General features: G+C 39.9%; 1 long non-coding RNA gene across 1 annotated transcript; it reads left to right on the top strand.

Annotated features, from left to right (window-relative positions):
* Positions 1-12,737: 12,737 nt before the first annotated feature.
* LOC115131103 (uncharacterized) lies at positions 12,738-15,499 on the top strand. Its single transcript, XR_003863886.2, has 5 exons — positions 12,738-13,906; positions 14,102-14,233; positions 14,368-14,459; positions 14,645-14,960; positions 15,264-15,499. It is a non-coding gene; the product is annotated as an uncharacterized LOC115131103 (long non-coding RNA).
* The last annotated feature ends 3,578 nt before the right edge of the window (positions 15,500-19,077 follow it).

Below are 19,077 nucleotides of genomic sequence, written 5' to 3'. Positions count from 1 at the left end.
TTAAGACTCATCTAATGCAAAACATCAGATATCTCTTGCTTAAACTGAAGGATTTTTATGGGGATTTCAAAAATGCTAATTAGATTTCCACGGGCGCAGAAATTGACTATAGGGGGTTAACAACTGTATGAATTCCTAAATTAAATTAGCTTTTGTATCATAGTTCACTCTAGTAGAGAGAGAGGGAGGTCAGAGCCTTTGGCTCGACTGTTGGTCGGTCCAGTGTGATTACTGAGAGTGTACATGCAATTAACTGAAAGGAACAAATGCGGGGCTTGGACACTAGAGGAAGGGAGGGTTGGGGGGGATCAGAGGCCGTGTAGCCAATCAGAGGTCATTAATGTGACACCTCTGTGAAGACCAGGAGTGGCCAGGACCCGACCAGCTGATGATGGCGGCCACTGGGCCCGTTTGAATTAATTTGCTAATTAACGGTCCGGGTGGAGCACATCTGGGCTGGTTCTCTCTGTTTCTGATGAATCTGTACAGCAATACTTACTGTCTGCTCTTTTACTGTCAGTTATGAACCCTCCGGATAATATTACCTTCATGAAAAGGACAAAAAATATGCACTGTACTTTTCTAAACTGTTTGTACAGTATTTCCATATGCTTCTGTTACATTGTTTGTGCTCATCAAATCGTGAAGCAAATCGTTCACAGTGTACATTGTAGGAGTACTTCTGCATTTAAATTGAAGATTCTGGGCATGTGTTCCTTCACTTTTATTGCAGTCCTTCTGGCTCCAGAGACATGTTCATGGAATCAATTGGCAGCTTGCATCCGGAGGCTGGAGAGAGTGATTTGTTTCACTTGATGTCAGTGGTCAGATTTAGAGGAGAGGGGAGAATTAAAGGTTGCTATTGTTTCAATTGGCAGGAGCAGAATACAATGTTTTTCACCCACTGGAGTTGGATATTGTAGGTGGAGTGGAGTGCATGTATAGGGATAATTGGAGGTCAACAGGGGCTATGGTCAAACAAGACTTTAATGTATACATTTCTCAATGGTTAGAAACAAATAACTTCACTTTGCATGTGTCCATCCTCAGTCTTTGGCTGAAAGGAGATCATAAAATCTTTGGAAGATCTCTAATAGCTGTAGCCTACTACTCTGTCATTTCCTTGTGTAACGAGAGAGAAAAAAAGCTAAGCCGAGCACCGGTGCTTCACTATTCTAGACGCCTGCAGCCCTGCGATCTATCAGCCCAGCTTAGGCTGTTTCCAGTGTTCAGCACCGTGTCAGAGGCAGAAGTGGAAACATGGGGACAAATAACCATGCTGTACACATGGGGACAAATAACTCTGTTGTACATAGACTTTCATTACCAAACAGAGGTACGCTGCACAGAGCCAGGAAAAGAACAGACAAGGGAAATATCACAGAGCTGAAAAGTTGAAAACAGAAAACCACATCCATAGACAACTAAGCCAAAGACGAAGCAATGGATACCTGATGCATGTTAAACCGCTTTAGCTAGACAACCCAGAGATTCTCAATATTGTCTACTCTGTAGTTTATCATACTATGGGAAACAAAATGGCAAATTCAATAACATCAACAACCCCTGCAGGATGAAAAATAAGCCTTGATTTTAGACCTAGCTGAGATGTCAGACAGAAGGATTAGCCGCCTGTCTGCACACTCAGGCTGTCTGCCTGGGCCATCAAAGTTCACACTTTGATATAAGGACATAATGAAAGGCTTTGCAAGTATCAAAAAAAAAATCAAAGATAAAGTTGATTATGCGTAGCTATTTTGCTGTAAAAACGAGTTAAATTCATAATATGGATATCTCGGCTTGAAAGTACACTACCGGTCAAATGTTTTAGGACATCTACTCATTCAAGGGGTTCTCTTTATTTGTACTATTTTCTACATTGTAGAATAATAGTGAAGCCATCAGAACTATGAAATAACATATGGAATCATATAGTAACCAAAAAAGTGTTAAACAAATTGCCTTGATGATAGCTTTGCACACTCTTGGCATTCTCTCAACCAGCTTCACCTGGAATGCTATTCCAATAGTCTGGAAATAGTTCCACATATGCTGAGCACTTGTTGGCGGCTTTTCCTTCACTCTGTAGACTCATCCCAAACCATGTCAATTAGGTTGAGGTCGGGTGATTGTGGTGTCCAGGTCATCTGATGCAGCGCTCCATCACCCTCCTTCTTGGTAAAATAGCCCTTACATCGCCTGGAGGTGTGGTGGGTCATTGTCCTGTTGAAAACAAATGATAGTCCCACTAAGCCCAAACCAGATGGGATATTTCCCTTGTAATGCTGTGGCAGCCGTGCTGGTTAAGTGTCCTTTGAATTCTAATTGAATCACAGACAGCATAACCAGCAAAGCACCCCCACACTATAACACCTCCTCCTCCATCCTTTACGGTGGGAAATACACATGCGGAGATCATCCGTTCACCCACACCTCGTCTCACAAAGACACGGCAGTTGGATTCCAAAAATCTCCAATTTGGACCGCAGACCAAAGGACACATTTCCACTGGTATACTGTCCATTGCTTGTGGCCCAAGCAAGTCTCTTCTTATTATTGGTGTCCTTTAAAAGTGGTTTCTTTGCAGCAATTTGACCATGAAGGCCTGATTCACATAGTATCCTTTGAACAGTTGATGTTGAGATGTGTCTGTTACTTGAAGTCTGTGAAGCATTTATTTGGGCTGCGATTTCTGAGGGTGGTAACTCAAATGAACGTATCCCCTGCAGCAGAGGTAACTCTGGGTCTTCCATTCCTGTGGCGGTCCTCATGAGAGCCAGTTTCATCATAGTGCTTGATGGTTTTTGGGACTGCACTTGAAGAAACTTTCAAAGTTCTTGAAATGTTCTGTATTGACTGACCTTCATGTCTTAAAGTAATGATGGACTGTCATTTCTCTTTGGTTTTTTGAGCTGTTCTTGCCCTTATATGGACTTGGTCTTTTACCTAATAGAGCTATCTTCTGTATACCACCCCTACCTTGTCACAACACAACTGATTGGCTCAAACGCATTAAGAAGGAAAGAATCCCTCCACCAATAATTCCACCAATTAATTAGAAGACACACATATTAATTGAAATGCATTCCAGGTGACTACCTCATGAAGCTGGTTGAGAGAATGTCAAGAGTGTGCAAAGCTGTCATCAAGGCAAATGGTGGCTACTTTGAAGAAATATATCAAAATATATTTTGATTTGTTTAACACTTTTTTGGTTACTACATGATTCTATATGTGTTATTTCATTGTTTTATTGTCTTCACTATTGTTCTACAATGTAGAAAAAAGTGAAAATAAAGAAAAACCCTTGAATGAGTAGGTGTTCTAAAACTTTGGACCAGTAGTGTATATCATCTGGTTTGTTTTGACATTATTTTAAATCCACTGAGATGACTAGCTCTGAAAACATGCTAATAAATCAAGCGGGTTGAAATGTCATACATATTAATCATCCACCTGAAGTGTATTTAAAAAATAATGATTATTAATTAACCTAACAATTAGTTAACAAGTCCATTTTAATATCTCTCCACTTGGAATCTCTCTTGGAATATGCAAATGTACTGTATAATTTAGTGTTGCAGGTCATTGGTAAATCAATCACACTCTTGAAGCCAGCGAAAAGGAACTAGATAGACTTAAGATGGATTACACAAAGATGCAATGAAATTCAAATTAACATCAAATGGCTTGGTTATTTAGCTAAATATCAAAAACATATTGCACTGGGAGAATTGCTTTGTAATGAACCCTCCAAGTTAGCTTAGATTTTGCACCTGATGTCATAAATACTGACCAATACAGAATGTATGGAACAGCAATTTTTAAAGTTTCCAATGCATATTGACTTTTGGGGTTCTTCATTACTGTTTGCATAAAAATCCATTGGTTGTTGACTTATTAAACATTTGTCAGCAACATTGTTGCTGGGCCCTCACAGAGAAAATGCTGCATCAGAGCATCTTCCCTGGTGACATTAATGACTGCAGGCACAAAGGCTCTCTCTCTCTCATCGATTGAGAACTGTTCACTAGAATGAATCGCTCTGTATGGAGCAACTGAGAAACTTCTGCCTAAATCTACATCTGGAATGCTGTTGAAATCAATTTAGCATGGATCTTCCACTGTCTGGGTATGTATTGCAAATGGCTATAGCTATAATCTATGTTGGCCTCTGTTTCTGAATTGTCTGGGTGAAAATATTAACAGGGGGATTGGAGGAAAGATACATTTTATATCTCCTACAGGAATAGACATGGGGGGGTCTAAAGGTTTGTTGGATGTTGACACTTGACAGTAGATTGTATCGCCAATCATAGAGATTACTTGGCATTTCACTTTCTGTTCGACACATAAAAAATGCAAAATATGACTTATAGGGTTGAAGTCAGTCTTTGCATGCTGTTATTGTAAAGACACATTATAAAGGCTGTGAAAGGGGATTACACTTTTCTGAGTATAGTATAATGCTGGTCTGCAGCTCCACAGATTGGAGCTAGCTTTAATAGGATGCAGAACAGTGACAAATGGCTTCTTTTACCCTAGATCTAGGCTCCTACCTCTGACTGTACCTCTGCCCTTGACATTTAGCGTCGGAGAACGACGTCGACTATACCTTGATTTATAATGGCAGAATTTGAAGCACTTATGGTTTACACTTTTCTGTTCTTCATTACACTTAGTTTATTTGAAAAAAAAACACAATCACCTTCTTGAAAAAAAGGTATATTTCTTGAATGTTTTCAAAGCACCATATCAGCAGTGAAGCCCAATAGGGTAAAGAAAACAAATATAAAAGAAACAAACTACATCTTGTAGCATCTCACATAGAGAGGGCGGGGTATGGAATCCGAATCAACATTGTTTTCCCTGCACAATTATATGAAAACATTAGTTAGTTTGAAAATCTCTTAGACCATATTAGGTCACATCTAAGGCTGTGGATTGTTTTGTGAAACACATCAACCAGGAAAATAAATGTGGCTGTTATACCTTACCTAGTTCCAGTCTTTTCTCAGTCCCAACTCTCACACAGACCTACAGGAATTAATGACTCATACTCTGTAATTCAACATAACTGTTCGGTGGCCTGGGTCTAACCCCTTTACACTCTCCACAATACTCAATGTGAGGTGCTGTTACTACATGACCTATGACCTTAGCATGGCCCTAACATGGTACAGGCCATGCTCTCTGCTAACATATCTAATTAGCCTGTTACAAGTATTCTGGCAATAACTTTTTTGCCTCATTCAATTTCCATCACTTTTAAAAAGGGATTTGTACTGTGGAAAGGGAACCATGGTAATTAATTTGTAATTGAGGTATGAAGTCGAAATAATAAATTGAATGAAATTATCCAGCTCTCAAAATAACAATTTAAGGGAAATAAATCATATTATTTTATTTCCAAAACCTCCTGAATCAGCTATGTATTCCTTGATTAGGCACAAGTTCTGTTCTTTGTACAACTTCATGAATAACATTTCATTTAGCATTTTTGTAAATATTTTAGGAATGCGTATGGAGTCAAGCAACATCTTGCTCAATTCATTTTCATTCCATTATAAATACACAGAAAATAACAAAAATGATATTATAGGTTACAACTGTACAATACAATGAGTGTTTCTCCCCTGGATGTGAGTATACTACAGTGTCTGCAAATAGGTCTGGACCCTAAAATGGTAAACAACATGCATCATAAGTCCATTAACATAATAATATGATGAAGTAAACATGTGAGTAAGAGGAAGATACTGAAGTGGAAAGTACCAAACACCTGCTCTGCCGGTGTTGTCTTCATGCTTGCTATGCTACATGCATATACGCATGTCTCAGAAAAGTAATGCGTCAAACCACACATTGTAGCATGTAAACCTACATACATATAACTGTATCCCAAATCAATTTCAAATTCAAATCAAATGTATCCATCACATACACCGTTTGCAGCAGGTATAAAAGGTGCAGGGAAATTATTATGTTCTAGCTACCTCAACAATGCAGTACATTAACCAATAATCAATAATAAAAATGAAAAGATTCAAGTAAAAAATAACAAGAAGTAGAATTAATAGAAGAGGCAGTATGCATAGTCATAATGGACTGTGTTTACACTGTATGAAGTGGGTAGTGGAATCAATACTATGTATTAGAACAGCAGTGTTGACAGTGTGTGCTTGTGTGTGTGTTTGTGTCTAAGCTTGTTAAGAAGGTTTGGATGTGTGGGTAGTCAGAGCAAATCATTTCTAAGGTGCATATAGCAAAGAAAATAGGGCGTACTCCCCATGTTTCCTGTAGTCCACGATCACCTCCTTGGTTTTGCTGCCCTTGAGGAAGGCTGTCTTGTCAGCACCAGGGGCGGCAGGGTAGCCTAGTGGTTAGAGTGTTGGACTAGTAACTGAAATGGTGCAAGTTCAAATCCCCAAGCTGACAAGATACAAATCTGTCGTTCTGTCCCTGAACAGGCAGTTAACCCACTGTTCCTAGGCAGTCATTGAAAATAAGAATTTGTTCTTAACTGACTTGCCTAGTTAAATAAAGGTAAATAATTATAATACGTTGTATTGTTATCTGTAGGTTGAGCACTTATAATTTTGTGAGACTTACCCAAGAATATGAGTTCATTAAGTGACTATGTATCTTCCAATTTTGGAGAGTTACTGCTTTGTAATAATATTTAAATAATAAAGTTAAGTAAGCATACACATAAAACGCATGAAGCAACAGTACACCCAATTAATTGTGTAAAATGAGCAGTGAAACCCAACTCATACCTATCCTCTGGCTTTTAAACAGAAGTCCATACTCAGTCATATTGGGCTGCATCTAACCCATTCTCCAACAATGGGATATGCATAAGGACTTGTGGAATATACAGTTGAAGTCAGAAGTTTACATACACCTTAGCCAAATACATTTAAACTCAGTTTTTCACAATTCCTGACATTTAATCAGAGTACAAAATAATCTGTTTTCGGTCAGTTAGGATCACCACGTTATTTTAAGAATGCGAAATGTCCGAATAATAGTAGAGAAAATGATTTATTTCAGCTTTCATTTATTTCATCACATTCACAGTGGGTCAGAAGTTTACATACACTCAATTAGTATTTGGTAGCATTGCCTTTAAATTGTTTAAATAGGGTCAAATGCTTCAGGTAGCCTTCCACAAGATTCTCATAATAAGTTGGGTGAATTTTTGACCATTCCTCCTGACAGAGCTGGTGTAACTGAGTCAGGTTTCTAGGCCTCCTTGCTTACACACGCATTTTCAGTTCTGACTACACATTTTCTATGGGATTGAGGTCAGGGCTTTGTGATGGCCACTCCAATACATTGACTTTGTTGTCCTTAAGCCATTTTGCCACAAATTTGCTTGGGGTTATTGTCCATTTGAAAGACCCATTTGCGACCAAGCTTTTAACTTCCTGACTGATGTCTTGAGATGTTGCTTCAATATAGCCCCATAACTTTCCTTCCTCATGATGCCATCTAATTTGTGAAGTGCACCAGTCCCCCTGCAGCAAAGCACCCCCACAACATGATGCTGCCACCCCCGTGCTTCACGGATGGGATGTTGTTCCTCGGCTTGCAAGCCTCCCCCTTTTTCCTCCAATCATAATGATGGTCATTAGGGCCAAACAGTTCTGTTTTTGATCAGACCAGAGGACATTTCTCCAAAAAATACAATCATTGTCCCCATGTACAGTTGCAAACCGTAGTCTGGCTTTTTTATGGCGGTTTTGGAGCAGTGGCTTCTTCCTTGCTGAGCGGTTGATATAGGACTCGTTTTACTGTGGATATAGATACTTTTGTACCTGTTTCCTCCAGCATCTTCACAAGGTCCTTTGCTGTTGTTTAAAGATTGATTTGCAACTTTCGCACCAAAGTACGTTCATCTCTAGGAGACAGAACGCATCTCCTTCCTGAGCGGTACGACAGCTGTGTGGTCCCATAGAGTTTATACTTGCGTACTATTGTTTGTACAGATGAACATGGTACCTTCAGGAATTTGGAAAATGCTCCCAAGGATGAACCAGACTTGTGGAGGTCTACAATTTTTTTTTCTGAGGTCTTGGCTGATTTCTTTTGATTTTCCAATGATGTCAAGCAAAGAAGCACTGAGTTTGAAGGTAGGCCTTGAAATACATCCACAGGTACACCTCCAATTGACTCAAATTATGTCAATTAGCCTATCAGAGGTTTCTAAATCCATGACATCCTTTTCTGGAATTTTCCAAGCTGTTTAAAGGCACAGTCAACTTAGTGTATGTAAACTTCTGACCCACTGGAATTGTGATACAGTTCATTATAAGTGAAATAATCTGTCAGTAAACAATTGTTGGAAAAATGACTTGTGTCATGCACAAATTAGATGTCCTAACCGACTTGCCAAAACTATAGTTTGTTAATAAGAAATTTGTGGAGTGGTGGAAAAACAAGTTTTAATGACTCCAGTTCTCTCTTGTTTAACAGTAATATATTTTTTCTTCAAAATTGTTAAAATTCAAATAACAAAGACCTCAAACAGTAAATTAGCCTAATTAAAGTTACAAAAGTGCAGTTTCTGAACCCTAACATGTGATGACAATACAACATCAGATGACATTTAGTATCCTGGGTGGTCAACAATAACTAACTGAAAGCCACACCCCTACAAAGACACTCCTCCAGTCTTCAAAGAAAACATCACACCTAAGTGACCCAATAGGTTGGGTGATAATAACCCAACGTGTGTTTTGCCCAGTATTTACCCAGCGCTGGGTTGTTTTTAACCCAGCATTTTTAATTATGCAATTGTGGGTGTACAGGGCGTACAGGAGGGGGCTGAGCATGCACCCCTGTTGAGGGTCAGTGTGAGAAGTGCGTAATTGCAGATTGCAATTGGGGGCGTTTTCTGATATAGGCTTTTTTTATATCAAGTTACACCCATTGATGCTCACCATTGGGCAGTGGGTATTTCTTTCGCGTCGGGAACAGCAGTTGTCAACTGTAGCATTGTAACTAAGCTTAACCTTAACCCCTTTCCTCACTTTAATCTCAGTTTCCTAACCTGCCACCCTAATTCACCAACCCTGCCACTTTAGTTATCCTACCTAACCTGCTATGTAAACAAATCATCAGTCTCATAACACCTGAAATGATGAATGGCAGGTATCAATGGGAGGGTCCTGATATCAGGGAACACCTACGTCAAGAAACACCCCGCATTGTGGTCAGCAATTACAACATGTTCCTCCATGCGGTGGCCCATGTAGAAACCATCATCCTTTTCTTTCCAAGATATCCGAAAACTACTACCTCCTATCTCTCTGCCTTTTAGCCTCCTTACCCATTTCTCTCTCTCTGTCTCACTCTCGTTATCTCTCTCTCTCTCCCCCTCTCTCTCAGGTATTACCTTGGGCCTCTCTCTCCAGACAGAATGATCAGTGGTGGAACATCAGTGCCAGTCTGTTAAGGATGTCTGTCAGACTTTCCTCCTCAGCCAGTTCCCTGTTATCTGCTGTGAACACATGTCCACCAGCACTATTACACACTGACTGCTAATGGAGGAGAGGACTGAGGACCTTCCTCTCTCTACTACCGACAGATGCGCACACACACACAATCACGTACATATACACACCACAAATACACCGTATCAGCGGATGCCTTTCATGAGCATGATTTTACATCTGTGAGTAATAAACCAGTTATCTTGTTATTACATGTGTGGTTGATGCAAAGGGAGTTAGAAGGCTCTGATATGAGAGGTATAGAGGAATCCTACTGTACTTACAGCCTTCTAAATCACAGTTCTCTCTCTCTCTCTATTGAACACAGATTTCTCTGTTCTGTTTCTCATTCCCTGCTACACAGCTCCTCAGTCCCAGAGAGAAGCCCAGTGCCATGGAGGATTCTGCTGTATAAAGTGTGCTGACATCAGCTGGTGCAACTGATCTGACAACAAAACTTGTGATCAGACAGGATTATCACTTTATTCCTTTTTTTATCCCTGCTGGTTCTCATCTCCTCTTCTCTCTTGCTTTTTCACTTTCCCTCTTGCTTTTTTTAATCCACTCAAATTCCATTCCTTTTTCTGTCTTGTTTCCCTTTGTTCTGAAACTCTTGGCCATAACTTTGATATATTTTTTGCTCATTCATTTCACTTTGTTATTACTCGTTTTTTGCACATCAACATTTCATAACACTCCAGCCCTCTGAAGTATTGTCTCCCCGTGACTATTTTCTCTCAGGCCATGCAGTATTTATATAAAAGAGGCAGGTAGTGCAGTAGTCCATCTTCAGGTTCACACTCTGAGGTTTTCCTTTATTCTTTACTTCAAGATACTTTTGAGAAATGAAAGAGGAACATTTTGTAATGTCAATGGTTGTGGGCAATAAGGCACTGTAGGTGACAGATTCTAGAAACTCCTACTATTTCTTCTTTCATCCTCTGTCTCACAAGGCTTTTGGAACTTGAGCATGAAAGCATGGAGATGCCCCTGACATGAAAGGGTTGGTGAAGATATAATAAGTCATCACATATTAATGTTGTCAGGCAGGCCACCATATTGGAGGCCTCTGTCAGCGGAGTTCTTATTGGCAGTTCAAAGCCCAACAACTAAATAATCAACTGAAGCCCATCCTTAGTGAGCATGAATTGATATTTACTGACGTTGGACCCTAATGCCTGACAAATTTGATGCAAATGTTGTCATCTTTGGTATCTCTGACATCAGTGTTTCAATTAAAACGGCATTTCAATACACAGCAAATTTACCAGTATTATAAAAAATTTAATTAACACTGAGAGTGTTAAATCAAGACTGAAAGTGTTAAGTCTGTGTACCCATATAGACACCGGAACAGTTAACAGACTGCTTAAATGTAGACCATTTAAGCAGTCTGTTAAGCAGTCTGTTAACCGTTTTTTTCTGAATTTCTGCCTGATTGACATGCCCAAAGTAAACTGCCTGTTACTCAGGCCCAGAAGCCAGGATATGCATATAATTGGTAGCATTGGATAGACAACACTTGGAAGTTTGTAGAAATGTTAAAATAATAATCAAAAGAAAAAACAACCGGAAATTTAAATGCTTTTGAGGTCCCAGGCTCTTATAATCGAAAGCTATGGGTCCTATGTAATTCCAGCTCCCAGATTGCAATTCCTATGGCTTCCACTAGATGTAAACAGTCTTTCTTCATTGTTTTAGGCTTGTTTATTCCAAAACGAGGAAGAATTTGGAGTTTTGGTACAAAGAGTCCCAGTGGAAAATCATTCTGTCGGTGCACGACGAAGACGAGGCGCGCCTGCTAATTTTACTTTTATATTATACATACTACTTTCTGTATGAAATATTATAGATTACATTTGAGGGTACCTGAGTATTAAATAGAAACATAGTTTGACTTGTTTGAACAAAGTTTAGCGGTAGCTTTTGGACTCCTTTGTAAGTTGAACGAGTGGATTACTGAAATCGATGGCGCCAACTAAACTGACTTTTTGGGATATAAAGAATGATTTTATCTAACAAAATGACCATTCATGTTGTAGCTGGGACCCTTGGGATTGCAAACCGAGGAAGATTTTGAAAAGTAAGTGATTTATTTAATCGATATTTGTGATTTTGTGAAGCCTATGCTGGTTGAAAAATATGTGGGAAGCCGTCCTCAAACAATCGCATGGTATGCTTTCGCTGTAAAGCCTATTGTAAATCAGACAATGCAGTTAAATTAAATTCTAATCTAAGCTTTTAACCTCTCTAGGGTATGTGGGACGCTAGCGTCCCATCTGGCCAACGTCCAATGAGATTGCAGAGCGCCAAATTCAAATACAGAAATACTCATTATAAAAATTCAGAAAACAAAACATATTTTACATAGGTTTAAAGATTAACTTCTTGTGAATCCAACCAGGGTGTCAGATTTAAAAAAAATAATTTACGGCGAAAGCATACCTTGTGATTATTTGAGAACATAGCCCAGTTGACAAATTATTACAAACAGTAACCAGCCAAGCAGAAGCATTACAAAACTCAGAAATAGAGATAAAATGAATCCCTTACCTTTGATGGTCTTCATATGGTTGCACTCAGCAGACATTCATTTACTCAATAAGTGTTCCTTTTGTTCGATAAAGTCTCTTTATATCCAAAAACCTCCGTTTTGTTCGCATGTTTTCTTCAGTAATCCACAGGCTCAAACGCAGTCAAAACAGGGAGACAAAAAAGTCCAAATTGTATCCGTAAAGTTCATAGAAACATGTCAAATTATGTTTACATTCAACCCACAGGTTGTTTTTAGCCTAAATGATATATAATATTTCAACCAGACAATAACGTTGTCAATATAAAAGGTAAACAAGAAATGCACTCTCTCGGGATTGCGCATGAAAAAGCTCTGTGACACATCAGGTTCCACACATTCAGACTGGTCCTACTCCCTCATTTATAAGAATTCAAGCCTGAAACAATTTCTAAAGACTGTTGACATCTAGTGGAAGGCATAGGAACTGCAAATTGAGTCCTAAGTCAATGGATACTGTAATGGCATTGAATAGAAAACAACAAAACCACAACAACAAAAAACTTCCCAAATGGATTTTTCTCAGGTTTTCGCCTGCCAAATCAGTTCTGTTATACTCACAAGAAGTATTTTAACAGTTTTGGAAACTTTAGAGTGAATTCTATCCAAATCTACCAGTTATATGCATATCATATCTTCTGGGCCCGAGTAGCAGGCCGTTTCATTTGGGCATGCTTTTCATCCAAAATTCCGAATGCTGCCCTACCCTAGAGATGTTAAACGATATAAGATACTTGTATGTTCATAAATGTTCAATATTATGATCATTTATTTGAATTATGCACCCTCCAACTTCACCGGATGATGTTGACAGGTGTCCCGCTAGTGGGAGGCCTAGCCTGTAAAGTAGCAGTCTCCAATCTTTTCTAACATGAGAGCTACTTTTTCGTGAGCTATTCATTTTTCTATTTTCCTCTCCCCTTCAACTCTTTGCTGCAACTCTTTCCCAGGTCTTTAGTGTACAAGATAAAGTAGTGCACTGCTTTCTACCAATATACCTGGTCAAATAATGGTTACTAAACAACTCTGAGGGCGGCCCTATAAAATATATCATTTTTTTCTACAAAATTCAGTTTCATAGTTTTTGTTTATCACTCTCAAAATGATAATTGTTCATAGAGAAACAACCAAATTGGGTGTTCTTAGTCCATGTTAAGATTTATTTATCAGTTAAAGGGGAATTCCACACATTTTTCTGTTTCTCTTGAGTCCATATCATTATGTGAGTTACACAGCCATCCTAATGTTGATGTTAAAGGGGAACTTAATCCTTGTCTGAAAGTTGCAACCTAAATATGCAATATTGAGTTATAGGACAGTGGAAACAAACTATGTAATATTAGTGGGTTTGGAGTGTTTTTTTAATACATGTTCATATTGCATTCAGTAAAAGGAAAGTGATGATTCAGCAAAAGTGACAACCAATTTTCAGAAATACAATGTAAAAAAACTATTTGGGTAATCAACTACAAGCTCCTAAAGGGGGGGGATATAAAACAGGCAAAAATGTATTAATGCCCCCTTTAACAGACAGTATAACAACAGAATTTCCGCTTGGGGATCAATAAAATATCTAATGATTGCTGTTAAACTGTAACTCACATAGTAATGATAAAGTTAGATGGTTTAACTGTCAGCTTCTCCCTTGGGGTAGTCCCTTTGTATATATTGTGATAATCAACCACTTTGTGTGACAGTATCTTTCCAGATGACTTCCTCCTTTGCCAGTTCCTTGTTGGAGATCTTGTCCATTGAGTAGGATGATACTGTCATTCTGAGCGATGATGGAAGCCCTTCAAGAAAACGACCGAGAGCTGAGGATGAAGCTAAACATGTACGTTTCTGAGTGTAATGTAATGAGCCTCTGTTAATAATCATTAATTGCTAACCTCTCTTTCTCTTAACTAATCCTCTGTATATCAGCTGATAGTTGGGAGATGTAATCCAGTGTATACATTTTTACCTGAAGTGTCTGATAAGAGTGAGTAAGGGTGGTTCTGGATTGTGCTTCGTCATTTTATTTTCATAGTTAATCCAAAACATACTGAAGAAATCTGGTGGCGATCTTGTCATCAAGGAATACTCTCGAACCAAAGGGCTGACTGATGGCACCAGACGAAAGATGATTAATATTCCCACAGCAGAGATGACAGACTCATGGGTAAGCACTAAACCAGGCACGCAAGAAAGCTATCTGTATCTAGGCTGTATTTCAGATTAATGTTGCAATTATAGCGACCGGCACCAACACGGGGATTCATTGCAAATGGATTAATCAATTTCTCTTGTTGTCAGGACATCAACACCACGCCAGTTGAGGGTGACATGCTCAAGGAATTGTCACCTTGTTCCCTCACCTCAAGGACCCCAAAAAAACCAAAGGATATGTGAGTATTAATTGGCCAAAATGTTTTTTGCATAGTCCACATTTTGCATGCATTTGGGTCTTGGATTGCATGTTACACAACTTGCAATTGTTGTCTGATTAGGAGGGTTAATGTATGTGAGCAAAGTGTTGCTGTGACTTTTCCATTGTGTTTAGGTGAGTGAATGTGTTCTCATTTTCTTCAAGGAACATTATTTTGACCCTCAAACTGGAAATCAATACCATCCAGAGGAATTCAGATTAATCTGAGAAACGACCATTCAGCCAATCGTTCAGCGGTGGCTCAACAGCTGAGAGAGGAACTTCAACCCGTCCAGAGATTACCCTGGGTGATGAACAGCGCAGGCAGGCCATTTCCCTAATGAAGCATTCTTCTGATGAAGCCACCATCAAGCAGAAGATGAAGATGACATTTGCATACAGACGGAAGATGACTCATGACCCAAGTAAATGCTGCGAGTTGCTGGCTGAATTTCCACGGTTCATGGATATGAAGGGCCTGGTAAGCTCTTCAAGTTCAACATTTCAAAATAGTTGAACTAAAGATACAAAATCAATGTACAAGTAGTAACGATATGTAGTTACAGTAGACTTGGACAACAGGTGTAAAATACAGCTATACATTTGGACCAATTGACATAGCAAACCAGGGCAGAATGTAGCCATCAAGCTGACAAAGTAATGCATGTTTTAATACTGTTGTCAACCTCAAGTGTTAGAGTATATGTGGCATGTTGGCAAATAAGCTTGCTTGCATAAAACCAATGTTTTGTTCTGTCTGTATGTGCCATTTTATCTTTTGCAGACTGAAAATGATTTTGTGACTATTTGGAGATACCACTTCAGCGAGGTTTTTGGAGTGATGGCCAACTGCATTTGAGCAAAAGATAATTGAGCAAAGCAAAGGTCTTGCCTCCACAGATGAACTTCAGGAGTTGATCCAAGCGGCAGAATGTCCTGTCAAAAGTATGGTAGTATCCACCAATTCACAGCAATAGACAAATCTAAGAGTAAAATAATGTAATAAAGATATTACGACAAGCAATGTCGGAGTGGTGTTGATTAAAATACAATAGAACAGAATACAGTATATACAGTTGAAGTCGGAAGTTCACATACTTGGAGTCATTAACTTGTTTTTCCACCTCTCCACAAATTTCTTGTTAACAAACTATAGTGTTGGCAAGTCGGTTAGGACATGTACTTTGTGCATGACACAAGTAATTTTTCCAACAATTGTTTACAGACAGACTATTTCACTTATAATTAACTGTATCACAATTCCAGTGGTTCAGAAGTTTACGTACAATAAGTTGACTGTGCCTTTAAACGGCTTGGAAAATTTCAGAAACATATGTCATGGCTTTAGAAGCTTCTGATAATTCTGGCTAATTGACATCATTTGAGTCAATTGGAGGTGTATCTGTGGATGTATTTCAAGGCCTTCCTTCAAACTCAGTGCCTCTTTGCTTGACACCATTGGAAAATCAAAAGAAATCGGCAAAGACTCCAGAAAGAAAATTGTAGACCACCACAAGTCTGGTTCATCATTGGAGCCATTTCCAAATGCTTGAAGGTACCACGTTCATCTGTACAAACAATAGTGCGCAAGTATTAACACCATGGGACCAAGCAGCCATTATAACGCTCAGGAAGGAGATGCGTTCTGTCTCCTAGAGATGAACGTACTTTGGTCTGAAAAGTGCAAATCAAATCAAATTTTATTTGTCACATACACATGGTTAGCAGATGTTAATGCGAGTGTAGCGAAATGCTTGTGCTTCTAGTTCCGACAATGCAGTGATAACCAACAAGTAATCTAACTAACAATTCTAAAACTACTGTCTTATACACAGTGTAAGGGGATAAAGAATATGTACATAAGGATATATGAGTGAGTGATGGTACAGAGCAGCATACAGTAGATGGTATCGAGTACAGTATATACATATGAGATGAGTATGTAGACAAAGTAAACAAAGTGGCATAGTTAAAGTGGCTAGTGATACATGTATTACATAAGGATGCAGTCGATGATGTAGAGTACAGTATATACGTATGCATATGAGATGAATAATGTAGGGTAAGTAACATTATATAAGGTAGCATTGTTTAAAGTGGCTAGTGATATATTTACATCATTTCCCATCAATTCCCATTATCAAAGTGGCTGGAGTTGGGTCAGTGTCAATGACAGTGTGTTGGCAGCAGCCTCTCAATGGTGGCTGTTTAACAGTCTGATAGCCTTGAGATAGAAGCTGTTTTTCAGTCTCTCAGTCCCAGCTTTGATGCACCTGTACTGACCTCGCCTTCTGGATGATAGCGGGGTGAACAGGCAGTGGTTCGGGTGGTTGATGTCCTTGATGATCTTTATGGCCTTCCTGTAACATCGGGTGGTGTAGGTGTCCTGGAGGGCAGGTAGTTTGCCCCGGTGATGCGTTGTGCAGACCTCACTACCCTCTGGAGAGCCTTACGGTTGAGGGCGGAGCAGTTGCCGTACCAGGCGGTGATACAGCCCGCCAGGATGCTCTCGATTGTGCATCTGTAGAAGTTTGTGAGTGCTTTTGGTGACAAGCCGAATTTCTTCAGCCTCCTGAGGTTGAAGAGGCGCTGCTGCGCCTTCTTCACGACGCTGTCAGTGTGAGTGGACCAATTCAGTTTGTCTGTGATGTGTATGCTGAGGAACTTAAAACTTGCTACCCTCTCCACTACTGTTCCATCGATGTGGATAGGGGTGTTCCCTCTGCTGTTTCCTGAAGTCCACAATCATCTCCTTAGTTTTGTTGACGTTGAGTGTGAGGTTATTTTCCTGACACCACACTCCGAGGGCCCTCACCTCCTCCCTGTAGGCCGTCTCGTCGTTGTTGGTAATCAAGCCTACCACTGTTGTGTCGTCCGCAAACTTGATGATTGAGTTGGTGGCCACGCAGTCGTGGGTGAACAGGGAGTACAGGAGAGGGCTCAGAACGCACCCTTGTGGGGCCCCCGTGTTGAGGATCAGCGGGGAGGAGATGTTGTTGCCTACCCTCACCACCTGGGGGCGGCCCGTCAGGAAGTCCAGTACCCAGTTGCACAGGGCGGGGTCGAGACCCAGGGTCTCGAGCTTGATGACGAGCTTGGAGGGTACTATGGTGTTGAATGCCGAGCTGTAGTCGATGAACAGCATTCTCACATAGGTATTCCTCTTGTCCAGGTGGGTTAGGGCAGTGTGCAGTGTGGTTGAGATTGCATCGTCTGTGGACCTATTTGGGCGGTAAGCAAATTGGAGTGGGTCTAGGGTGTCAGGTAGGGTGGAGGTGATATGGTCCTTGACTAGTCTCTCAAAGCACTTCATGATGACGGAAGTGAGTGCTACGGGGCGGTAGTCGTTTAGCTCAGTTACCTTAGCTTTCTTGGGAACAGGAACAATGGGGATCCCAATCCCAGAACAAGAGCAAAGGACCCTGTGAGGTTGCTGGAGGAAACGGGTACAAAAGTATCTATAATCGACATGACCTGAAAGGCCGCTCAGCAAGGAAGAAGCCACTGCTCCAAAACCACCATAAAGAAGCCAGACTAAGGTTTGCAACTGCACGTGGGTCAAAGATCGTACATTTTGGAGAAATGTCCTCTGGTCTGATGAACCAAAAATAGAACTGTTTCGCCATAATGACCATCTTTATGTTTGGAGGAAAAAGGGGGATGCTTGCAAGCTGAAGAACACCATCCCAACCGTGACGCACGGGGGTGGCAGCATCATGTTGTGGGGTGCTTTGCTCCAGGAGGGACTGACACACTTCACAAAATAGATGGCATCATGACGCAGGAAAAATATGGGGATATATTGAAGCAACATCTCAAGACATCAGTCAGAAAGTTAAAGCTTGGTCGCAAATGGAAAATGACCCCAAACATACTTCCAAAGTTGTGGCAAGATGGCTTAAGGACAACAAAGTCAAGGTATTGTTGTGTCCATCACAAAACCCTGCCCTCAATCCTATAGAACATTTATGGGCAGAACTGTAAAAGCGTGTGTGAGCAAGGAGACCTAGAAACCTGACTCAGTTACACCAGCTCTGTCAGGAGGAATGGGCCATAATTCACCCAACTTATTGTGGAAAGCTTGTGGAAGGCTACCCGAAACGTTTGACCCTATTTAAAGGCAATGCTACCAAATACTTATTGAGTGTATGTAAACTTCTGACCAACTTGGAATGTGATGAAAGAAATAAAAGCTGAAATAAATAATTATCTACTATTATTCTGACATTTCACATTCTTAAAATAAAGTGGTGATCCTAACTGATCTACAATAGGGAATTTTTACTAGGATTAAATGTCAGGAATTGTGAAGAACTGAGTTAACTTATTTGGCTAAGGTGTATGTAAACTTCCGACTTCAACTGTACATATGAGATGGGTAAAGCAGTATGTTAATATTATTAAAGTGGCCAGTAATTCCATGTCTATGTACACTGCCGTTCAAAAGTTTTGGGTCACTTAGAAATGTCCTTGTTTTTGAAAGAAAAGCTATTTTTGTCCATTAAAATAACATCAACTTGATCAGAAATACAGTGTAGACATGGTTAATGTTGTAAATTACTATTGTAGCTGGAAACAGCTGATTTTTTTTAATGGAA

Source organism: Oncorhynchus nerka, linkage group LG6 (assembly GCF_034236695.1).
Source record: "Oncorhynchus nerka isolate Pitt River linkage group LG6, Oner_Uvic_2.0, whole genome shotgun sequence".
NCBI lineage: Eukaryota > Metazoa > Chordata > Actinopteri > Salmoniformes > Salmonidae > Oncorhynchus > Oncorhynchus nerka.
The sequence above is the reverse complement of the archived record's forward strand: the minus strand, read 5'-3'. Positions and strand labels throughout refer to the sequence as shown.